This window comes from Talpa occidentalis, unplaced genomic scaffold (genome assembly GCF_014898055.3).
Source record: "Talpa occidentalis isolate TD23 unplaced genomic scaffold, MPIMG_talOcc4v2.1 talOcc4.5, whole genome shotgun sequence".
NCBI lineage: Eukaryota > Metazoa > Chordata > Mammalia > Eulipotyphla > Talpidae > Talpa > Talpa occidentalis.
Window position 1 is genome coordinate 135,177,613 of NW_023604861.1, and position 25,978 is coordinate 135,203,590.

At 44.1% G+C, this 25,978-nt stretch overlaps 1 long non-coding RNA gene across 1 annotated transcript in view; it reads right to left on the reverse strand.

Annotated features, from left to right (window-relative positions):
• Positions 1 to 1,728: 1,728 nt before the first annotated feature.
• LOC129146871 (uncharacterized) overlaps positions 1,729 to 25,978 on the reverse strand; it is a 60,432-nt gene continuing 36,182 nt past the window's right edge. The window contains exon 3 of the long non-coding RNA XR_008554184.1: positions 1,729 to 1,750. This is a non-coding gene — a long non-coding RNA (uncharacterized LOC129146871). The remainder of the gene's footprint in view (positions 1,751 to 25,978) is intronic.

Sequence of the window (25,978 nt, forward strand, 5' to 3'; positions counted from 1 at the left end):
GCAGCCCCCTGAGACCTGAAAGCTCCTTTTGAGAGCACATCCCCTGGCTTAAAAGTGAAAACTTTTGCACTGAAAACCTGTATTCCAAAAATCTTTCTCCCTTTCTGTTTTGAAATGTCAAAGGGCGATTTTCAAAGGTAAGGCCGTGACTTTGAAGAAAGAGAGGTCCTGAACGTCACCATGAACGTGCTCCTGGAGCTCAGGCTGGATATTTTTCTTTTCTCGACTTACAACTCTTGGGAGTTAGTAGCTTTCTTTTTTCCCCCAATAAATGGAGAAATTAAACAACAACAGTTCATAACCATCATGTCACCTGTGCCTGCTAGGCAGGTGTTATTTTGACACTACTGACGAGCTCTCGGGCACCACAGGTCACTCAGCTGGTAGATAAAAGGCTGAAACAGAAGTCTGGATTCTCCAGATTTTCTTGTCAGCTGCACCATGGCTGCCTCACTGAACCTGGCGCTATCACTGAGCTTATAATTATCTCCGTGTCTCCCCTCTCATGGAGAGCTCAGGGTACAGTGGGATTTGAAACAGAGTTTGTTCACCCGGTGGCCCCACTGAGGACCACCCAGAACAAAGTTGTTTCAGTCACAGCTGGACAAATTTAGGTCAGATCTGTAGAAGAATTTCCTGGCCGGGTGGTTAGACAATGGAATGAGTTCCTGAGCAAAGTTGTAATTTTCATCTTGGGAGGATGTGAAAATCGGAGCAGGTTTCCTTTCTAAGGAGCAGAGACATTAACTTGGCATCCTCTCCAGTTGCCTTTACGCCAGAAACGTCCTTAAAAGCCAGAAGATACAAAGCTTGTCCCTGGAAAAGGAGCTGCCTGGCATGGGAGAAAGAGGAGGAGGCCTGAGTGTTGTAACTGCTGTGCCTCAGACCTGCCGAGAGACCGGGGGTAGAGCAAGACGTGAATGCTCATCTGGGTGGAGATTCGATTTCGAATGAGAGGAGAAAAGCCTGACACGGATTAATGACACATGATAACAGGAGGACGAAAATAAGGTCATTTGACGGGGAGACCGAGATGGCCTTACTGGGGAGGCCCAGGTAGTCCTGCCCTCATGTCTTAGTTGCATCTTTGGAATTGTGAGCTGGAAGATGAAAAGGCAGCGTTCTCTGCACAGACAGGGAAGTAGCAACCAAAGCAGAAGGGGCAGCAGGTGCAAGGTCTAGGTCTGTGGCCACATCATTCCATCACTGTGTTTTGCTCACCTGCTGACTCCACCTCTGGGAGCGTGAGAGCCTCGTCGGTAAAAAGAAGAAAGTGACAGTGAACTGTCAGGACCTGTTTCATTGTCTGGCTGTGAGGACTAAATAAGAAATAGAGATATACATGACAGACACACATCTGACTCCCCAAATAGTCTCTAATCATAGTATTGGGGTGTGCAGGTGTTGGGGTGAACACATTGGGTAGAACTTCTGTAAAATGTGGGGTTAACAGTGGAGTGAATACCAAATGCAAAGCCAAGCAGACCCTGGATTGGGGTAGCTGTGATCATCAAGCGAGGATTGCCAAGTCAGCTGTCCTCGAGTCTCAGTACCCCTTCCGTCACTAGTGGATCATAGGCTGCTTCTCTCTGAGAGTTACTGGGAGGGCCGCACTGGGTTCGTTTTCAATGAACATCTCTTGAATGCGCGCTGTCTGCCAGGTCCTGCTATAGAAACTGTGTGGATCCAGCAGAGAACAAAGCCCCCTCCTCTTCCACTGCCATCCTGCCACACTCACATCACGTCCAATCTGGTGAGAAGAAAGAGACAAAAATGCAAATACAAATAACTGAGGTTCTATTTGGAAACATTCCTCACATGGAGCAGCCTTGGTGGAGCAGCAGGTGGTGGTGCACCCCAAGATGAGCTGAGCAGCAGGAGGAAAGTGAGCCCCCACACCTGGATTTCTTTCCCAGGGTTATGACATCAGCTCAGAGCAAATGCCACGTTCATTCCTCTCCAGAACTCCAGGAGGGAGGTGTGGTCACACACAAGCTACAATTTGTCTCTCAGTTCGAGGCCATGAAACATAGCAATTCCGTATTTGGAGTCATGGTCAGTATCCTGGCCTCTGGGAAACCTTTTCCATCTGTTTGGCAATCTTCATGCTGGTTTTTCTCCTTCCGATGTGCACAAACTAGGGTGCTTTTGTTTCACCTTTTGAGCTATGACTTCCTGGAGGAAGGACATTTGTAGCAACTTCTAAGAGTGTGCGAGACACATAGCATGATTGTTTTCTTACAGATGCCACATCATATGCATATACTACATCACATATGGAATATACACATTATTTATATACACTATATAGTATATGTGCTATATACTGTATAGTATACATATGATACATGATATAGACTTATAAAATATGTTTAATATATGTGATATAATAACATTATATTAATGATATACATATATGATATATGTGCAATATATTAATAATATAGGTGCATGATACTATATATATAATATACTATATACATACTGTTATAGGATATATAGTAATATAGTATATACTATATATTGTAGTATAGTATATAGCATGGTATATAATATCATATGTATAATATATATATATCGGTAAGTATAAATATATTCATTTTTGTACAACAAAATCCCACCTTTACTGAGGTCTACTCTTGGGTCTATGCTATAATGCTAAAAAGTAAAAGTAAGGTGCATCGTCTTCTTTCAGGCAGTCACAGTACAGATGATGGAGAGATATAAACAACTAAATTTAGAAAAAACAAATGAAATGCATGATCAATAGTTACTAAAGTCTGAAATCCTGGTATCTTCTGACACGCAGACCTACTGCTGCAACCCGACATCAGCTCATCCGAGCAATGAACATAAAGAGTGAATCAAATTCTGCTGAAAAGGCTTCTCCCTCTGAGGCACCCCTAATACACTGCATTTCCCAGTGTCCCCTACACCCAGAAAAGACTGAACATTTTTTAAATATTGATTTGTACAAGGAATCCGACAAAGAAGAAAAAGAAGTCTGAAGCATAAGTGCCAGTTGTTGCAGCCATAAATAATGAACCTGCAATTGTTTGTCTTCTTGCATGGGAGGTTGTGCTTGTATCTGATGTGCAAGGTTGTGCTGGTAGAGATGAAAACGATTGTCTAGTGTTTCCTTTTAAAGAGCCACAGAGCTTACTGGACCCAGGGTTCTCACCTTCCCAGGTAATTAAAGGCTACAGTTCATGCTGATTATGGCTTTATTCCTGGGGCTCCAGTTTTTATTTTTAGCCTGTGAAGACGGTGCCTATTTCAACTTTGGATACCAACGATGTGGTCTCATTTGGTGGTGATATTGAATGTCTTTGTATCAGCCAGTATGCCGTCATAGCTGAGGGATTATATACCAGGGGAGGGCTGTGAAATCAATTGAAGAGTAATCTCCTTGGAAAAATAGTGCTGCCGTAGGAAGCAGAATAATTGACTGTTCTATAATAAGGAGCAGAACACAGGCAGCCTTTGGACGCAGGACTTCCAGCCATAACCTGATAAGTCTCTGACGTTGGTGTGGGCATGTCGTCCAGTTCACACTGCATGGATGCTCAGCCTGTGAAGGCACCAGCTTGCGGGCCATGTGGGTCTCGTACTGGACTCACACACACTACCTGCGACCTTGACAGAGAGCGCTCGTGGCTCTCTCTACCTAGTTGCTAAATGAATAGAGTCAGAGACCAAAAGGGGTAAGAGGTGGACCTAACTCCTAGCCCTTGCTTCTTTGCACGAGACAGCATTAGGATTCATCTCTTGAAATATTTTGAATAAACTGTAAGATCCAATTCAATTGCCTACAACGGTGCTCAGCATTTAATGGTGACTATGGCTGCCCAGATATTTGGTGATCGCAAAGATAACTTGATCCTTTTCTGAGAAGAGACATCCTTTTCCATGTGCTTTAACTCAAATTGCCTCTTTACGGGAATGTTTTCTGGTCATTTAAATAGATCATACGCTCTGCCCAACATGACCTTCTCCTTTTATCCTGCCTTCTGGTAAATTATTCGTAGTCGTTTCTAAGAACTTCCAGATACAGGTAATCATTCCAGCCTCTGCTCCGGAGATCCTCCCTCCCCGCCTCGCCCACCACTGCGAGCTGTGGGATCTTGGCCGTGTAACCAGCCCTCGTTATGTCTCAAGGTCAGTGTCCTTGGAAAGGAGACCCAGGCCCAGTTCCTTTTTGTTTCCATGTTGCCTAGTATGTGCCCTGCACATAGTAGGTGCTCATGTGGTGCTTAAAGCCGAAAGGGAGTTGAGAGGGGAAGAGGGAGCTTGACATGCAGTCACCGTGTGGAGTCAGACGTCTTGCGGGAGCACACATGGGCATCTCAAGCCAAATGTGGCCGCGGCAGGGTGTGGGAACTGAGGGCTGATGGGGTGTTTTGGAGTCTACAGAAAGATGAGAGTCACGGAGCAAGTCTGCCCTGGGCTATAGGATGGGTGCTTCGTCCACAGCCATTGTTCAGACGCCAAAGACTCCCCAGAGACTGGAGCTCTTACTGGTTTTCATCTCAAGCTCCTGTGATAGCAGAGTAAGTGGGAAATAGGCTACACTGACAGCGTGGCCTCCCCTTTGGGCCGGAGTTACAAATGCCGGGCACCAGGCCAAGTTCTTAAAATGCGTTCCCTGTAGGCAGACATCATCCCAGCCCTCTGGCTGTGAGGGAGGAGGCAGGAGGCAAGAAGCTCAGGCCAGCCCCGCTGCAGTCCCTTTAGTTAATGGGCCACCCACAGTTGCCCCAGAGATGGGTAAGTCCTCGCCTCATTTCCTGATGAGAAAATCGATGTTCGAGGGGTGAGAGCTGGCCCAGCTGGGTGTGACATCAGGATCCTGCCAGGTCTGCCCAGGCCCCGTCCTATCCTTTCCGGTCCCCCTCTCTGGGCCTTGTCTACCTTCCCCAGCTCTTGGAAGAAATACAGTCACTCACTATCAAGCTGTGAAGCACTGCCCCGCCCCATCCCAGAAAATATATTTTTCACCATCAGCAGATCGTGACACTCTCACGAGCATTTGGACATTACAGAGACTCATTTGATGTGGATTCTGTCCTCAATGGGGAATGAAGTCAATGACAGACAAGACCTGGGTATTCTACCCTTCTCATAATTCACCACGGCTGATGCATGACCAAGCATATTCCATGTTGGATGAGAAGGCCCAAAAGATTGGCGGGTGGGGGGTGGGCCTGCATGTCTTCGGGCAGAGACTTGCTATCTCCATTTCATTATCTGTAAAATAAGTGTAGCGACAATCACAACAACAAAAAAAATGCTACAATCCCCTAGATCCTGGGCCTTTCACATCAAGTATCTCACCATCTCTTCTTTTTCTTCCTTGCCATTCTGGGAAGATTAATTTTTACATGTCAGCTTGCCTGGCCCACCAGGTATTTGGTCAAGCATTATTTTGGATGTTTCTGTGAGGGTGTTTTCCAAATGAGAGTAACATCTAAGTGGTTGAATTTGGAATAAAGCAGATTGTCCACCATACGGTAGATGGGCCTCATCTAATCAGGTGATGGTCTGATAAACCAAAAGACAGGATTCTGCCAGCAGATGGCCTTTGAAATTGAATTGTTACTCTTTCCAGAGACTCCAGCCTGCCAATTGCCCCCATCAGGCTTGCCAAATCTCCAGAATTATGTGAGCAAATCCCCTAAGGAAATCTGTGGTTTCTGTGTCTCTGGAGAGCCCTAACATACCTTCCTTTCTTCTTTATTCACCTCTTTACCTACCTCTTTTCTCCCTCTCTCCCTCCCTTCCTTTCTTCCTTCCTTGCCTCTCTCTTTCCTGCTTTTTAGGTGAGGAAATTGATTCAAGGAGATGAAGCAAATTGGTCAAAGTTTACTGAGAAAATGGGACTAAATTTTAGGTCTTCTTCCCTCCAAAAACCTCCACAGTGTCCAGAGCTCCAGTTTAGTGAACTGTAAAGTTCTGTGCAAAGATGTGGGCCTCTCCTCAGGGGTCTTGGACCTTTACGCAGGTTGTGGATCATAGAGCTAATCTAGCCTCAACTTTTTATCCCTTGTTGCGAATCCCAGGCCTGTGAGAGTATCATGGGACAGTCCAAGACTCTCACATCTTCTGGGGCTTCACAGAGTCTTGACACCAAGTATTTATTGTCTTTCTCTGTTACATTTTGCAAGCAAAATAGCATTTTTATGAAGGTGAGCATCGCATTTCATGGAAAAAGGAAACATTGCAGTCGATCAACGGGTCACGTCCACAGCAGGTGCATTAAAGCCACTCTGAGCTGTCCCTCCCCTCTCCATTCTCACCTGGGATGGAGCTCACACTTCCATCAGCTCTTCCAGAGCATTCTCTTCATCTGTCCTGCTAGCATGGTGCTGCATGCAAACCATTTTCCACACACAGACAGGGAGATGTGTTTCAGTTGGAAATATGACTCTGCTACCCTTTTCCCTCACTTCCAGGCAAACACCTACCACGTTTATGATTGTCCACAGGTTCAAATCCCAGCTTCTTGGTATTGTAAAGGCCCCTTGACACCAAGTCTCACTTCTCACTAACCCTCCATCTAGCCTTATGCTCTTGCCGTAGTAAGTGGCAGTTTCCCCTGAGGCAGACCGTGCTATTGTTCACAATGCCGAATGCTACTCCTTGCTGGGTCCCTCCACACTATCACTAACAGTCCTGGGCGGCCGTGTGTCTTGCCTTGGCCAATGAAATGTAACATGAGCGACAATGGGCACTTCTAACCCGCCAGGACCTTTTGCCATGTTCTCTCTGTGATCCGACACAACATCACATGTTCCAGGCGGGGGCTTCTCACGTCTGGGTACCAGAATAGAGACCGTGTGGAAATGCTCCCAGATCAACTGTGGTCATTATGTAAAACGAGCAAGAAATTCAGACTTACGGTAAGCCGTCAAGATTTTAATCATCCCATGATTTAGTCAGTGTTGACTAAACCCTTTCTCATTCTGAGTTAGGTCGGCCTTTTGGTAGTGCTCCCTGTGCGCGCTACTTTTCAGGTAGTCAGGAGTCACATCAGCCTCATCTGTGCTACACACACACGCATCTCTGGAGTTGGAGAAACCCACAGAAGTGCGCTCCTCACCCTGACCAGCCTGGCTCTGGAGCGTGCTGTCTGGACACACTCACTCAAGCTCTTGGCTGAAACCTCTTGCTACAATACCTATTATTGAATTAATAAGCATCAAAGAGATGATTATCACTACTTCGGATCAGAGAGAGGCGGTGAGTATGTGGCTAAGATCAGAACACTGTGCATTCGGGACATGAAGGAAACCTGGCATTTTCCAATAAATGGAAACTCTGTTTAGCACTGAGGAAAGAATTCTGGACGAGATAGCAGGGTCGATATGAAGTCATTCAAAAGACTTTCCTCTAAAGTCTTGAGCCACGTGGATTCACTTCTCATTTACAGTTGCCAAAAAGAAAAGTAACATCCACAGCATCCTTGCTTTTAAAAAGAAAAGATTTGATGATGCATAAAAGGGAAGGGAGCTGTCTCATAACCCCCCTGACACTCAACCCTTTGCTTTGGCTGACGGAGACGTCCCTCATGGAGGTGGCTGCTGAGCATCACCCTTTGTACCCCTTCTCTTGCCTGGTGCCAGTGTTATCCTGACACCAGCAATTTACACTGCCCGCGTTGATAGAGATGGCATTTATTTTATTTTTTTTTTAAACATTTGTGCTTTATTTATTTATTTATTTATTTTAATTTATACAAGCACTGGGTACAGTCAGAAGCGCAGGAGGGTGAGAGAATTCACCAGAGCCAGAGCGGGGAGCAGAGCAGGCAGAAGGACCGAGGTACACTGCTGAGGGGAGCAGCGGGCGGCAGGAGAGGTCTGCGCGCCATGTGGGACTCTCGCCCGTGGCCGGGGATCGAACCGGCGCTGCAGAGGCTGCGGGCAGCTTCACAACCCAGCGCTCAACCGCTGCACCACTAGGGAGGCCCCGGTAGAGATGGCATTTAAAGGTGAAAAAAGCATGCACGGGAAGACAATTTCTTGAAAATCAAACCCCATAAAATTACAGGGATGAACATGATTCATAAATTCATTCATTTAAAAATGAACATTGAGGGGCGCTGGCTGCTGATCAGGTGCCAGCTCCCCTGCCCGGGGGTCTCTCGTAACTTAAGACTTGGTTATTCAGAATAACCAGGATACCTGGATTTGTTTTCCTTTTCAGTTTTGCCGCCTGCTTCCCCATCGTGGAGGACAGTCAGAGATGAATGTACTTTTGAAATTATTGTCCAAACACTTCATCTCACTAAGGTTAAGCCTGAAAAAAATGACTCACTCAAGGTCAAACAGTAAATTTGTCATGAAAGTCAGAACCAGGCCAAAGAAGTTTGTGTCTCTTCTTTTTTCCTTCATTTAAAAATAATGTCTGAAGGATTTATTAAAGAGAGTTTCGAAGTGAGTCGAGGAGCTTGCCTGGTGTTTTACGGTAATTGTGTAGATGGTCGCACGCTAGCCTCTGAGTCTCTTTATCGGGATGGCAAAGCAGGTTCTAGACGAGGCCGGGAGCGGTGAGGGTGGGCAGACCGGAGCCCCCCGCAAGGCTCTCTCCAGACCACAGACCAGACCACGGTCTCGGACAGATCAGTGTCTTCATTCCCATTTCTGTGAAGCGGTCAGAGCGACCTCTCTGCTGTGAGGAGTCACGAGAAAAAGGCTGAGAAGTGGCTCTGAAACCGACCAGGCTCAGCCTTCGAGCCGTGGCCATGTCAGATGTGTTTTTCTCCACTGGGGCTCAGGAGGAATTAACATCTTTCTGTTCAACTAGGCCAAGTGTAAGCTTAGAATTTCCTGAATACATAATCTCATTGTTAGGCAGAGTGTTAGTATGTGGGATTTGAAAATACATATTTTTTTCCTTTCCTCATTAGTTACAGCATGCAATTTCGCAGTAAAAAACATTTCCTTTGTGACTTTCATGAAATCACTATGATTTCCTAATAAGGAAATAGACTCAAAGTCTACCCCAGGTCTCTATTTTCCACTATTTAGGGACTGCAGATTCTGAGCGTAATCACTAGTGCTGTCAGCTAATTCCTCATTTAAGTTTCCATCCTGAACTGCGATGGGCAGAGGAGAGCATTTAAAGAAACAAAACAAAAAGGAGTTTTTGTGAATGTTTTCAGATGTATATTTATAAAAGCTTGAATTCCAGTAGACGGGGTGACACATTCTGAAATAGACCAGAGAATATAATTTGGTTGTTCAGCCAAAGGTCAACCTTGAGGGATTGATTCATTCATTTATTCAGCAAGCATTTGCCAAGCCCTGGGGTGTGAAAATAAGTTGGAATATTTGTGCACCCAAGATGCTCACAGGCTAGTAAGAGGAAGAGGTAAACAAGTAAGTACAGAGCTGTGCTAGCTCTTCCCTGGTGGACTTCTGCGTGGGGAATAGAAGACAATTCTAGGAGTTCTGGAAAAGCTCCTTGGAAGGGACTGAAGGCCAAGTAGATATTTGGCAGACAGGTGTTCAAGGACAGAAGAGAAGGTGGATGGTCACCCAGAAAGGGGGCAGACATGGGAATTGCAGAGGACTTCAGGAATAAGAAAGCCATCCTGATGTCTACAGTCCAAGGTGGAGAAGGGGGAGTGGGAGGCGTGAGGACTGGCAACAGTGAAAGCCAGTGGATCCCGATGCCAACCCTGTCCAGACCACAAGCTGAAATCTGACTTCAAGAACAGTTATTTAAGTTCTCTCAGTCCTGGCCGCACACCTGGGTGAGCCCCTGGCCATGAAATATGCTGATGCACGTCAGTGCCGAGAGCTCCTCCCCCTGCCATGCTTCCTCGCTTTCGTCATGTTGGACACATCCCAGATGTCCAGGCTGAGGCCGAAGGAATCTCACTTCCTCCCACAACCAGACAGTCCCTCCCTGTTCCCATCCTTCCTGCCTTCCTTTTGCTACATCTAAATGACAGTCAGCATTTATTACCTTCTCCAAGACGGATTTTCCTCCTTGAAAAGTCTCCCTCTGCTAATGTTCTCTCAGGCATTTGGCTTGTTCACTGTCTCTGACACACTGAAGCTTTTATTTCCTCTGACAGCTTTTTTAAATTTTTTTTCCTTTAAAACACATTCCTGTTTCCTCCAATGTGGAAAAGACAACTCACAGCAATCCAGAATCCCCTTCATCTTGACAGGATTCCTCTTTGCCACTCAGTCTCAAGCAGTGTGATGCCGATACAGAAGTACCCCAGAAATATGTGGGTTCAGTCCCAAAGACATCAAGGACGCCAACAGGGCCAAAGGGGAGTCGCACATTATTTTGGGTTCCCAGTGCATATAAAAGTTATGTTTCTACTGTGCCATAGCTACGACGTGTACGTTATGTCTAAACAATGTACACACCTTAATTTTGAAAATGCTTTATAGCTAAAATTCTAACCCTCCTCTAGGCTTCCAGAGAGTTGCAGGCATTTTGAAGGCAGAGGGTGTTACCATGTATTGATCTCTGCTCACTGATCAAGATGGTTGCTGAAGTTCGGAGCAATTTCTTAAAATAAGATAGCAGTGGGGCCTCCCAGGTGGCATAAGGGGTTAAGTCTCAGCACTGTGAAGCTATCTGCAGCCTCTGCAGCACAAGTTCCATCCCCAGCCAGGTTGCTGACCCACCGGGCACAGCAGACCTCTCCTGTCTCCCTACTGCTCCCCTCAGCAGAGTATTTCAGTTGATCTGCTTGTTCTGCTCCCCACTCTGTCTCTGGTGAATCCTCTCACCATCATCCCCAACTCTGGCCTGCACCCCAGCTCTTGTATGCATAAATAAATAAAATAAATCTTTTTTTAAAAAGAGACAGCGGTGAAATTTGCTGCATCCATTGGTTCTTTGCTACCGTTAAGCCCTTAAAGGTCCTCAGAGGGCTAATAATTTGCCTATTTTAAATATAGTGTCTCAGGGAATAGAGGAGAGGGAGAGAAATGGGAAGTGGCCAGACTCCAACCAGAACTTTCTGCCTCCAAATTCTACCTTCAAAACGCAGCGTTTCTGTCATTGGGATGGGTCATGTCATATGTGCACAGGTCAGAAAAGGTGGGGACCTCATTCATTCAAAATGCATGAAAATCCGGCACTAAATGCATTCATCTAGGTTGCAGAAGAAATGACAGAGCTAAAAGGAGATCTACAAAGAGGCATTTTCATGTGAACTCGCTGAGGACACGCTGGGGAGCAGTGCAAAGCGTTTGATCTGTAATCTGGAAGACACTATTCCCTGTCTCTCATCTCTTTTATGTTTGAGAAACTTTAGACTCAGAGAAGTTAGGAAATCTTCCCAAGGTCACCCAGTGATAACTAGCAGAGCCAAGTGTCGGGCCCTTTTTGTCTTCAAAATTGGTTCCTTTTCATCATTTTCCTCAAGGTCTGGCAATTGTGCATGTGCACACACCCACGCCTTTATACTTCCTCAGTCGTGAGTAATGATGATAGGGCTGAAGGGCTATATCCTTTCTTTTTTTTTTTTAAAGATTTATTTGTTTATGCAGACAAGAACTGGGGTACAGGCCAGAGATGCGGGGAGTGAGAGGATTCACCAGAGACAGAGTGGGGAGCAGAACAGGCAGACTGATGAAATACACTGCTAAGGGGAGCAGCGGGCGAGACAGGAGAGGTCTGCTGTGCCATGTGGGTAGCTCCCTGGCCGGGGATCCAACTCATGCTGCAGTGGCTGTGGACAGCTTCGCAGTGCTGAGACTCAACCCCCTGCACCACCAGGAGGCCCGCATATCCTTTATTTTGTACTTGAACCATTTCTCCTGATTCTTACTCTGTGCCTTGTTCTTCATGCCTGTGTCCCTGGGATAAATTTGTAAGAAAATGAGTCTTCTCGGCAGTGACAGCCTTCTCTCCCCCAGACTTCTGTTTAGCAAACTTACTTGCACACAGTAGGGCTTTTGAAATGTGTGCCCACGTGGTACATACGTTGTGTTGCTTTTCTCGCATTTTGGTCCCAGAGTCCCATTTGCGCTGTGGAGTTCAAGGTCATGGGAGGTTTGATGGTCCACTCTTTAATCACTGGCTTGTCTGCCCCCCTAGAGCAGAAGCCAAGCCCCCAGCAGCGGCCTACTCCTCCCACCCCTAGTCGGGCTCTGCCCCAGCCACCCCACCTCCTTGGAGGGAGTTGATGCCAGTCAGCCCATTGACATTCTAATAAGATTCTGTCTCACTATCTTTATATCTTGAAAAAAAAAAAAAACGCCTTTGACAGTCATTCTTCCCTGATGAGGTGTCTAAGAAGCTGCCTCTCAGAGACAAAAAGTTACTTATCACAGTGTTTTACAAATAAGGAGAAAGTTGTCAAGGTTCAAATGAAAGTGGTGTCTACCGCTCCAGCTCTGATTCCAGGGGAGCTGGGGGGCTGATTGTGAAAGGGGGGCAGAGCAGCAGCAGGACAGAAGCCTGTGGACCACACACAGAAGAGCAGGGTAAGGGCTGGCTCAATTGGGGGTACTCAACTGCACCCAGCACCCCTTCACAGTGGAGCAGAACAAAGAGAGAACACTCAGCCTTGGACTTGGGTTCAAATCCTGGTTCAGCCCATGTTAGACAAGTCACTCAACTTTTCAGATTGTTTCAAAACCTATTCTTTGCTAGCAACACCACCTCCCTTTCCCTCGCAAAAAAAAATCTACTCTTATATATAAAGAAAAAGAAGTTATTACTTATTGAGGAAAGACCATGTGCCAGGCACTCTGATTGTTGTTCTGTGTTTACAAATGTGATCATGTGTCACGTAACAACACGGATAAATTTTGAGAACTGTTCTTTGGAGATTGCATTGTTGTGTAGACACCATGGAGCGCCATTGCATACACCGAGAGGGAGCAGGCTGTGTCTTGAGGTCACAGAGGGCAGCCTGTTGGGGTTATTGACACACAGGTAGCCTCTGTCACCGGAATGTCATCAAGCAAAGGGATTTTTAGGACTAATAATCCACCCACCGACAGTCTCCTCACAAACCTAGAAATTAGAGTCATTTGCCTTTTCAGAGCTTGGATTCTTTTTGTGATAACTACTTTCTACTTCCTTTTTTTCCCCCTCCAAGCAACCTAGGATTTCACATCCAACATATTCCTTCCTACCTTTAATGAGTAAGGTACAGGAAACCTGAATTTCACATGACCTGGGGTTCATGTCCTGAGTCAGGCAATTTGCATCCTTTTATCTTCAGTTTGTCCTTTTTTTTTTTTCATTTTGATTTATTTTATTGTGTGGTGATAACATTTAACATGAGATAACCTATTTTAATAATTATTTGTCTAAAATAAATATCAATACCCATTAAAACATTAAGTCTCTTGATACAATTTCAAAAAAACAACGTTTTGCATGTGGAAATGTGAAATGTCAATAGTTAACTTGCGATTGTGACTATATTATTGTGAATGTTCTGGAAAGCACACCCCCTCCCCCCATACTATCCCCCCTCCATCCTGACCTAGCAGGCAAGAGAGCAAAGTTATCTATCTACAACCCTAAGTCAGACCAGGGTCATTTCCTGTTCTGTGGAGAATCATGCAGGAATCTGCTCCCCTAGGTAAACCAGATTTTCCATTGCCACAGAGGACCAGGGAGTCAGATAAAAAAGATTTAAACACAGAGAGGATCCAGCCTTTGCAGCTCCACAGCGCATTCTTTAGAAATCAGGAAAGTGATTAAATTCAGCATTTGTCTCTGCACACAGATAACATCAACATTTCTTTAGGTTAAAATTACTTAGGAAATTGAAAGATCGAAGTCTACAGACAAAAAACAGACATCCCCTTCCCCATCAAGAATATCCATTTTTGTTTCAATGACTCAGTGTGGCTGAATCTATATAAACTACACTTAACTTGTGACTGTTGGAACAGGCACAGAATAACATAAGTCAGATTGCTTCCTGGGTTGGGAAGACTCACTTTGCTTATCTACCACATTCTTTTCTTAACTATTGTTGAAACTTTTGTTTCAGTTGACACTATCAACAAGCTGTCTGGGAGGATGGAAAATTTCCCTTTACCTCTCTAGGTTCTTTCCAGGCTGGTCAAGCAAACAAATTAACATCAGACAGTTTAGTAGGAGGAAACTAGCAAATCCATGTTTATGAATCTACATAGACAAATAAATTCCAAAGAGAATGAGGCAAAATGGGGATATATATCCTGAGTTAAGGAATAGGACAGCGGTCTGGGACCTCAGAGAGCAAAGAAGGGGCCACACAAGAAAAGGAGGCAGTGACTCACGTGATAAAATGTAGATACACAGTAAGGAAATGTTTGTCCTATCACACAACAGGTTTTCAGATAAACAGGTTATTTCTGGTATTAATCTTAATTCTAGGTAAACCCTCTTGGAGAGGACTAAACTTAAAAACACTTAACAATAATACTCAATAATAATAATAAAAAAAAAACCTATTCTAGGCCCAGGGCACACCAAAGCACATATATTTCTTTCTAGTCTATTCCTTGTAACTTAAAGGGAGTAAAGGGGAGCATAATATACCACCCTAGAATGTTTCTTTGGCATATGGATTATTTTGAGTTGGTTGTTTTTAAGCAACAGCAGACATAGGAAAGTCTCTGAGAACCCAGTAGAAGGTATACGTTTTTCAGTGATATTTGCATTTGTGAAGGAAATCTTCATTTGTGAGGGTGTCTCCCTCTTGCTGGATCAGGACACCTTGTTAACAGATGTTCAGGTGTGCAATACGTTATAGCTGACTGTAGCTACAATGCTGTGTGATAGCCTAAAGCTTGTTCATTTTTCTGAACTGAATCTTCATACCTGTTGATGAACCACCCCCAATATACCTACCCCAGCTCTTGGCAACCACAATTCCAGTCCTACATTCTATGCATCTAACTATTTTAGATGCCTCCTATAAGTGAAATCACTCAGCATTCATTTTCTGTGATTGGTTATTGCACTTAGCACAATTTTCTCAGGTACATCCATGTTGCTACAAGTGGCAGAATTTCTTTCATTTTTATGGAAACTTGCATGGGAGGGTTGGGCCCTATCTTCTATATGGATGGGTTTCATATCTTGGTATTGAATTGAAAATAGTGCTGAAATGCACATAAGGACAAGAAAATGTCTTCAAGATCCTGACTTCTACCTCAGGTCTAGAGGGAATGGAATCCCCATTTATAGAGGACCAATAGTGAAACTGCATCTCTAGTCTAGAGCTCCACACTTAGTGGTGACCAGGTCAGGATTCACTCCTGTCTGGCTACTTCTAAAATCTTTGCCCATCCTGCAAAACCGAGTTCTTCATTCTCTTACAATTTCTTCCAGGACTTCAAAAGCCTTTGAAAACATTCCATCATTCTTGATTAAAGATATAATTTTATAAGTCACACCAGTCAATCTTTATTAAAATCTTCTAGAAAATTCCAGTTTGTGATGCTGAGTAAGTGGTGAAATTTACAGTAGTTTGTTTTTTTTTTTTACTTAATTATGCTAATTGCTATTTCTAAGCATAATTAGCATTTTGAATTATTTAGTGTAATTACGTCAAACAACATGTTTAATTTGTCATGTCAAGTATAATAATTAGTAATAGTTCTTGAAAGGATGTCATTACAAGTTTGAGGTATTTACAAGGTATAATTATGTCAAATGTGATAATACTAAAAAGTAATACTAAAACTTATAGAAAAAATGTTGCTGCAAGTATTTTGAAGTTTAAGGTGGCCACTTCAAATATTTTTGTTCTTCAACAAAAGTCAGACTGGCATGGCGTAGTGGCCTGCTCACTGGTTAAATTAGGAGACTAAACATGGACTCCTGGATTAATATTTAATGCATTAAATCTCTCACATGCATGCACCCCTCCGTTCCCCTCCATCTTGTTTAAACTCCAGTTTAAACTCCAGTGGTTTTCCGTGTTAAATAGTTACACTTAGAAATGCCTTTAGGGAAATAAAAATAATCCAGAGACAAAGCTATTCCTTTCAAATATGGGAATTTCAGGCTAAAGTGAGAGGTGAGTTCATTGAAATGGTTCAACCACTTCTTGACGTTACCAAATTGCTATAAGATGGGAGAACACAGGCTGTGGTGGAGAGAAAATGAGATGATACTAAATGGATTGGCATTTTCAGGTGATCTACTGTATATGTTTCATTATCTGGATATTCTAGTCTCAATCAAGACTAAGGGCAGAAAAAAATAATTCCAAATGGTTCAAGTTCCTTTGTGGGTGGAGGTGAGCCCCCTAGCAGTGGGGCGTTCCTGGACAACCTGTTTTGCTTCCTGAGCTTCAGTGGTCCCACCCATAAAAGGAGGAAAATGATACAGTATTTAAAATCATACAAATTTCAAAAATAGATTGAGGAAAATAAGAACTGAGGGTCAAACCCTCTAGCTCAGGGCCAGCCACATGCCCTTTCCAGTAAACCCAGCAATGGCATATGGGGAAAGCTGGATCCAAAGTCTTCTTCCACCTCCATCCCTTTCTACCCAGCTTCTTGGAAAACTGAATGAGTGTTATGAATAAGCCTTTGGACTTAGGTGATGCTGACCTAGAATCCTGTTCCAAACACTTGCTCATTAAATATTGCAAATAAACATTTTCGCCCCAGTTTGCGTGTACTTGGGGCAGGAAGAGAAATGGGTGGTTTATAGTAGGGGTCTCCTCCTCATCAGAAACTGATCGGGAAGCCTTGCTGTTATTTTTATTATTGGGATGGTTTTACGTTAGAGACATCCCTCCTTGTACGGGAGTCACACCTAGACCCAAGCCCGGAAGGACCAATGGAACTTTCAGGAACTACCTGCACCGGGGGAGCCTGCTCCTCACCCGCCCCACAGTGGAAATTTTTTCTAACTTCCTTCCTCAATGCAGAAATGATCACTCCCTTCTCTGTGGCCCTAACCTACATGCACAGGCATCTATAATGTTTCATTGACATATTCTGATATCTTGCTGGTCTTTACCCAAGACTTCTCAGGGCTATCAGTTTTGCCAGCTTCGATTCTGCAGGACATTTGCAGTTCAATCAATCAACAAGGTATGAAGTGCTCACTGAGAGGTGTGTGTTAAAGATGTGGGGGTACAGTTTCTGACTTCCAGGAGCTCGTGATCCTATTGGGGACACAGCCCCGTATGTATTAGTCAAGGTCCAAGCAGGGAAACATCAGTGGGGGCATTACAGGAAATTGGTTACCCCGGGAAGGAAGGCTTAGAGCCCAGCAGAGGGTGTGGAAGGGGTAGGGAAGCTGGGACAGCAGTACGGCCCTCCCACCTCTCAGCGGGAAGGACGAGGGAGGAGATAGAGTGAGCAGGCTGGGGCACCTGGCACCAGAGAAAGGCATCAGACAGAGTCAGCTGCTGCTGGGGACACCTTTGGGGGTGGGCTTGGAGAGAGGGGAGAGAGAGCAGGAGGTCCCAGAGGAGCCAGGTTGGCTGACCAGGCAGAACCTTGCAAAGGGACGGAAATGCCATGAGATCACCGTGGTTTGGCACCTTCCCCGTAGATTTTTCCAGTTGAGATATTGAGCTTTGCCAAAATGCCCTTAAGTGAGCAGATTCTGGAGCTCTCAGCCCTGGGGATCAGATCGGGCGACACAAGTATAAACCAGACTCTATTGCTGGTGCACAGTGAGAAGGAGCCTCCTGGGGTAGCTCGAGCTCCCTGCCTGCAGGTCTCCCTGTTAGTGGCAGGTGTGTGGGCAGCTAAGTCACAGCCAGATGCTGACCTTGAGTCTAGAACAGGGTGAGGGTGAGGAGGAAACTGAGGGATCTTCCATTCAAATCTAGTGTCATTCAGCCACATCTCCTGTAGGATCACTGCGTCTCATTTTACCTAAGATTCTACCCGCACAAGAAGCATCATTATTTTATGAACTGCCACATAGGAGGAGGAGGAGAGAGGGAAGAAGGGAGAGACGGGAGAGAGAGGGGGCAGAGAGAGAGCGAGCTGGAGAGGAAGAGGAGGCGGGAGGAGGGAAACGCTGTCTGCACGGTGGTCACCCCGCCCTGCTGCACCCAGGGCCCTACTCTCCGCTGCGCCAGGGTGCGCGTGTTCAGTATTTAGCATCTTTCATGTACAAGTAACTTACAGCCTGAAAAGTTTAATCGTATTTTCTTATTTGGCCTCCACAGTAAAGTCGTGTGCTGACCCACAGGGCCATCCTTGCTGTCTTCATTTGACAGGGAAGGAAACAAACGTTGTGCGATTCCTTCTGCCATCTGCCAGGACTGCCGAGCGTGAGAGATTGGGGCAAATGCTGTCCCCAAGCATGAACCGGTTACTTTATCTTGTGGTCAACCCAATAAAACAGTGATCAGATGCACTGCTGGAGGAGAAAGTGCGCGCACGCACGCACACACACACACACACACACACACACACACACACACACTCACAGAGGCCAGTTGGCCTTATTCAAAAATAATGGTCCGTGCCATGGCATCTTCAAGGGCAGTTCGCCAACCTTCCTTTCCCTGTTCTGACCCTGCACCCTAGTTCACACGACACAGACTTTATCACATGTCCCTGGAGGGGCCCATTATCCCGAGCGCTCCACACGTCCACGGCTCCGTGCCCAGCCCCACAGCCGCCTCCTGTCCTTTCCACTGGGTCTTATGAGTCCCATTTGATGAGGTAAAGCAAAAAGGCCACGGTCCTGCTCAGGATGGCTTGCCCGGGAGGAGCAGCACTCCACACAGCCTGCCCCAGCCCGCAGGTTCCCCAGGGCCCAGGGCTCCCCTCACCGCTGTGCTTTGCTTCTTAGGCCTCCTGGGAAGGTCTTGTCCTGCCAACGGCACTGGGAACCCCCAACTCGCACTGGTCGGTTCTGCCTTGTGGCAGGGTCGGGGGAGTAGTAGCCTCCCCAGGGGTCACGCGCTGGACCCACTCACACCCTGACTCGACGTCCACTGAACTTCCAGCACTCCATTGTCCCCCCAACGAGCAGGTCCACTGGGGCTGCGTGGCGCGTGAGGGGTGGGGGTTGGCCAGGTGCTGGAGAGGAACCGGTTTCCCTTCACTGCCAGTGCTGAACATAGTGGTTTTCAGATCATCCCACTTTATCCTTGTCCACATCGATAGACCAGGCTTTCAGGGACCTATTGCTGGTGGATTCCGCGTATGCAGGAGAGAGTTTATCACCCACACTCTTTAAAGACACTGGGTGTGCCTGGCCAGCAGAGTGCAACAGACCGGGAGACCGGAGACCACATTGCTGATGTGTGCGAGTGTTCTGGGACCACAGGTTTCAAAGTCAAGATGAGCGATGCTTTAGTCAGATCGCCCCTCTTCAGGAGGAAAAAGGTGAGTGGCGGCAGCTCGTGGCTTGCATGGCCCGACATCTGTAGACATGGAATGGCGCATGCCCAGCTGCTCCAGCCACACAGCCACAGACCCACAGACCTGCTCCCCGGACTCCAGACTGGACTCTCACTGCTAATCATGGAAACTTCCATTCACTGCGGTTTGCTTGTGCGCCAGTGGTGTTGCATGAAAGCCTTTCTCTGACCATGCCTTTCCCGTCGGACAGATGCACAGCTGTCTCTCCAGGCCAGTTCCCCTCTGCTGTCTGCTTCCTTGACTCCTGGGGGCCAAGCTCACTGTCCTTTCCTGCCCCCCATCATTGATTTGCAGTTGCTTTTTAGCATATCAGGAGCATTTTGCAATGCATTGTTTCATACATTTCCCTTTGGCTTCACAGCGAGTTTTTCAAAGACCTTGTTCATTCCTCATGTGCTCACCCCAGAGCCCATCATAGTTTCTGGGACACGAAGGTTAATTCTGGGACGGACGTAAGGTAAATACTTGTGGGAGAAAGTTTCTTCCTAGACTTCGTTTATGAATGTCCTGCCTTGCTCAGATACCATTTAAATTGGAGAGAGGAAGGAAATGTGAGGAATGAAAGAAGAAGAGAAAGAGAGGAAGAGACACCAGGAGAGCCAGGGAACAGAGGTTTAGAAATGATGAGTGATGGGGACTAGACGCCAGGGATTCGGGGGCTGCCTTGGGGAGCAGCTCCCAAGACACTATGCCATGCCTCCCCCTCTGGATGAATGTGCAGGTACGTGGGAGGGAAGACAGTGCCAGGATGTGGTTTGACGTCTGTTCAGTCAATGGAATGGGTGGGATGGGGACTCTGAGCTCCCAGGTGCTCAGGGCAAAGTGCCTGCCCAGAGTCAGACCTGGAAGTTCTTCCCTGAGCTGTGTGTTGACTGTGGCACCCCCTCTCAGCCCCTTGCCCTTGTTTTAGGTTGATCTCGAGACCATTTTGGTTTCTGTCCTTCCTGCCCTGCCTGTCTACCCTTAGGCCAGATCTACTTGCGGATTTCTGGAAGCCAAATGAGCCTTCCAAGAGCTGAGAAATGCAGGCCAAGAACTAGAAAGAGCTGCCTTTCCTCCCACTGTCAAATAGTTGTGAGGGACACTTGGGTTTGGAGGGGCTCTGTGCTCCCCTGAGTTCTGTTCAGCTAAGCTGTCATTGTTTTTCCTCCAGGCTGTCTGGCGGTTACACCAACCAGATCAAGTGGAGCTGTTTAACATTCACATCCTGCAGCTGATTTTGGACAATTCAATCAATATTTCATCAGAATTTTGTTCTCTAGTCTCTTGGAAAAGTGATATTTTTTTTAAAGCTTGATTGTATTTTTAAGTAGAACTATCCATAAAAAACATATTAATTATTTTTATATAAAAGAAAGAACTATCCATAAAAAACATATTTTGTTAAGAATTGGCAGATGTATATGCTCTTGAAACGACCACCACAGTCAAGATAAGGAAGATATCCATCACCCCAAAAGTTCCCTGATCACTTTGTCACCTCTGTGTACTCCCACCTTTGTTGGCCTGTCTCTCATTCTTACATTCCTATCTCCTAGAATTTCAACGAGGGTGTTCTCCTTAGTCGGCCATCTTTCGCTCAGCATAATTATTTTCAGATTCATCCACAGTGCACATTATTTTGGTCACTCTCCTACCCACCACCCCACCTGCCATCAACACTGTGTGGATGCACCACAGTTGATTCACTGTTAGTGGCATTTGGATTATGACCTGGTTTGGTCTGTTATCACTCACTCTTCTATGAACATTTTTGAGCAAATGTTGGCATGCCCACATGCTTGCTTTTCTTGTGGGAAATTGGCCAAAATAACATAGGTAAGATGGCAGCTAGATGTTTAATATTTTAAGAACAAGCCAAAATGCCTCCTCAGATGGGTTCACTGTTTTCTATCGTATCAGAGTTCTGTGTCCTCCCTCACACGGGGTGGGGTGATCTTTCTAATTTTAGTAATTCTAAGAGGTGTGAGGTGTGTCCTAGCCTCTTGCTGAGACTTAATTTGCATTTCCCTAATGGTTAGTGAGATAGAACTTATTTTCATCTATTTATTTCACATGTGCAAGTATCTTCTTAATTCAAACATTTCACTCATTTTTTTGTTATTGCTTTGGGGGTCATTTGCTTGTTATTGAGTTTTGAATGTCTATTATGTATTTTTTGATACAAATCCTTTGCCAGATATATTCTTTGTAAACATTTTCCCCCATTCTTGGATTCTTCTTTTCATTTTTTTTTTAACCAATGTCTTTCAAAGAGCAGATGTTTTAAATTGTGACGAAGTCTCATTTATCAATTTGTTCTTTTGTAGATTTTGTTTTAGTGTGATATCTTTGCCTAAGCAAGTTTACAGAAGACTTTCTTCAAGAAATCTTATAGACTTAGCTTTTACATTTAAATCTATAATCTATTTGAGTTAAATTTGCATATAGTGAAAACATATGGTGGACTGTTTCGTTTTATTTTTACATATGGGTATCAAATTGTTGCTGCGTCATTTGTTGAAAAGACTATCCTTTCTCTACTGAGTTGTTTTCGCATCTGTTAAAAATCCATTATGTGTGAGTCAATTTCTGGACTCTATTTTGTTCTATTGATCTGTCTTTCTCTCTCTATTTGCACCATGTCTTGGTAACTGTATCTATAATAAGTCTTAAAATCAGGAAAAGGCTATCTTCCAACTTTATTATTCTTTTAAAAATGTTATTTGTCGGGCCTCCCGGGTGGTGCAGCGGTTGAGTGCTGGGCTGCGAAGCTGCCCGCAGCCTCTGCAGCGCCGGTTCGATCCCCCACCACTGGTGAGGGTCCCACATGGTGCACAGACCTCTCCCTGCCGCCCGCTGCTCCCCTCAGCAGTGTACTTCGTCAGTCTGCCTGCTCTGCTCCCCGCTCTGGCTCTGGTGAATTCTCTCACCCTCCCGCGCTTCTGACTGTACCCAGTGCTTGTATAAATAAATAAATCTTAAAAAAAAAAAGTACTTAAATATAAATTAAAAAAAAATGTTATTTGTCTATTGTAAGCCCTGCTTGATTTCACATGACTTTTAGAATCAATGCCTTGGCCATGACTAAAACACCCGTTACAATTTTTTATTGAAATTGCATTGGGGATTTGATTTGGGGATAACTGACATCCTAAAAGTATGGAGTCATCTGACCCAGGAATAGGGTCTATCTCTCCACTTATTTAGGTTATTTTAATTACTAGATTTTCATATAAATTGTCAGCATTGTGAAATTATTTTATTTATTCATAGTAAGATTCTTTCCTCTAAAATATTTTATGCAATATTAATACAAGCATTACCATTTTGGGGGGATAGCAGCATTCGTATGGTATACCTTTTATCCTTTTACATTTAAATTATTTGTGTCTTTTTATTTAAGGTATATGTCAGCATATAGTTGGATATTTCTTTTTCATAAACTACAACAACCTCTGCCTTTCAATTAGGATTTCTAAAGTATTTAAGTTTAGTCAGTTATATATGTCGGAAGGTTTAAGCCTATCATGTTGTTACTAAAAATAATCCAACTGCAATGTTTTATCCTTTTCTCCTTGTTTAGTTTTTGCTTTGGATTAATTGTGCACTTTTAATGGTTCAACTTTATCTTCTCCCTTGGCTTATTAGCTGTACCATTTTGCTTTTTGCTTTGTAATTTTAGTGCTTGCTGTAGGATTTACAATGAACATCTTTAATTTATCACAATCTACATATAAGTGAGGATGTACTATATCACATATGGTCTGAGAAAATTAACATAATATATTTCCATTTTTCTTCTCTCAGGCTTTATGTTTTCTTCATATTTCCTAAGTTTATAGTTTCATCAAATTCAAAATATTTTTGGTCATATTTTCTTCAAATATGTTTTCTGTCCTGGCATGTTCTTCACAGACTACAAATCACATATTTGGTTATACAAGATTCTAACGCTCACTAGCATTATGTCATTATCTTCTAATTATTTTTAAACTACGTACATCATTATTATTTTAAAATTACCATTTCATCAGTGGTTCATTTTAGTTGTTTTTATTGCTACAACTTAAAGTTTACTGTTATTTTTTTCCTGAAATATCCAGTCTGACATTAATCCTATCCAATGTATTTTTCATCTTGCACATAACTTTTCCCTCTGGAAGGTCAATTTGGCCTTCAAGAAACGTCTTCCACGTCTCTTACTTGACTTTGTGAGTTTGTGCTTATAATGATGAAGGTATTTGTTTGCTAAGTCTATCATGCATGTCAATTCTGGATCAAAGTATTTTATTGGATCCTAGACATCATAAATTTTACCTTGTTACATGCTGGATTTTTTTCACTCTTGTAAATATTCTTGAGCTTTATTCTCAGATGCAGGTAATATATTTGGAAAATGTTTGATTCTTTTGGGTCTTGCTTTTATCATTTGTTAGGCAGATCTAAAGCAGTTATGGCCTCCTCTCCATTGTGCGGGCAACAGCTTCCAAGTATTCTAACCCAGAACCCAGGGACACGGAGTTTTTTCCAGTCTGGCTTGTGGAAATAGGTCTTGACTATGGTCATGTGTGAATGCTGAGTATTATTCCATTGAATTCTTTGTGTGTTTCTTCCTTTAGTCTCGAGTTGCTTTCTCATGAAGGCGCAGGGCTGGATGGCTATTCTGGTAAACCTTTAAGGGGGCCCTCTTGCTATCTTCAGAATCTCTCTCTTCATAGCTCTCTCCTCTTCTGGTTTCCCAGAAATCTCACCTGTGTTTCTTTACCCACAGAATCTAGCAGGTGTAGTCTCAGTTTGCTTTTTCCACATCCTATTCTGCACACTATCTCAAGATAGTAACTGAAACAACTTTAGCAGTCACCTCATTTGTCTTCTGTTCTCATTGATCATTGTCTTTTGACGCTTGAAGTTCAGGGCACTGAAAACCATTGTCTTATATATAATGATAGTTTGATTTTTAGTTTTTCAAGTGGGAAGGTAAGTTTAGTCCTACTGTTCCAACGTGGCTTGGTGTGGGAGGTAAATGGTGTTACTTTTGATCCAGAGTTGTGCCCCCAATATTGTAATGAAAATCAAAGGACAAATATGTTCAATATATATTTGCTTTTGGCACCTTTCTTTTTTTTTTTTTTATCTGGATCCAATCAAAATACCATTATAATTGTTCTGGGACACAACATTATTGATTTGTGGCATGTTCGAAATTAATGTTGTATATTTGTTGTAACAGTCATTGAACATGTGATGCTGTTGTGGTCCTTAGAGTCAATGCGTAGATAGAACACTCTGGAGATGGGAACTCAGAGAAGTCTCTGTGTCTTGTACAGATTTGATTTTTTTTCTGGCCACATTCACAACAGGTGCTCCAAGACCATGGTTGAATGAGCAAATAAGCAAAGGGGACAAGATTATCAGATGATAAAGTTGGTTATTTTTTTGTGCCTGTTGGCATGGATGGAGAAAAAACCTGCTGTGGTGGAAAAGGAAGATAAACCTTGGATTCAGAGAGAACTGGGGTCAGCTTTTCACTCCCTTGTCCACCAGTTTAGTGAGAACAAGATAAAATGTCCAAGTTTTAGGACTAAGGGTAACATTGTCTTGCACTTCTGCCATGGAGATAAAATCAGATGTCAGACGTCCCCGACATACAACAAACATGGCAGCCAGTAATCCTCAGCACTCTCGCCTTTAAGCTCGTCCACGGTGGGGAGGAAGCACCTTTGCACATTTATTGCACAGTTATTGTTCAAAGTCTGATTTAAGACGTGGAGGAACAGACTTTTTAATTCCCTCACTGGTGTCAAATCTTTGAGAATGGATTTTACTTTTGTAAAGAGGCCAATATCATTTACAGATGAGCTATGAAACCAATGGCATGACTTACCAGTGGGGATAAAAACAGATACAAAAGGATGTAACTATACAATAATGTCCTATAAACTCAAGTGTTTCATAAGCAAGTACTCATATATCCATTTCCAACTCACAAGTCACATGATCTGAGGATGACTCCCCACAGACCTAAGCTTTGCTCTCTCTTAGAGGCAACCCTTGGGAGGAGATACGTTCCTGCAGATACATACCTTCTGGCTTATACTAAAAGATAGTAAAGAGATAAAAAAGTCGAATTTCATTACTATCTGATCATACTTTTGGTTTCAGTTTATAACGAGCTTTTGCATATGTTCATTTATAACCTGAGCAGACATTCAGATAAATTCTTTATGACTCGCCCAAGCTCCCTTAATTCTCATAGCTCTTCTCACTCTGCACCAGAGTCAAGTTTACTCCCTTAATTCTCATAGCTCTTCTCACCTCTGCTGCTCTGGCTCTGTCTCTGCACCTGAGAGTCTAAAAACATCTTGTTTACTAGAGCCAATTTACGTGGTTGCTCAACTGATACTACGAGAAAAAACAGTTTGGGAAGTAAGTAATGCTACACTTTTCTACTATGGTTCTTATTAATTTTTACTCTCCATGTTTCAAGCAGGAGACGAATTTAATCTGCAGGCATTCTTAAAGGGTGACTTCAGTTCTGTGGAGCTGTGTCTTGGCAGTTGGAAAAACACACAGAGTGACTTTTGTGAGATTCTGAGTCCTTATCTAGGGGTCTCTGGTGGCCTGTGAGCTTAGAAGGCAGCGGGAACCCTGTTCCCACA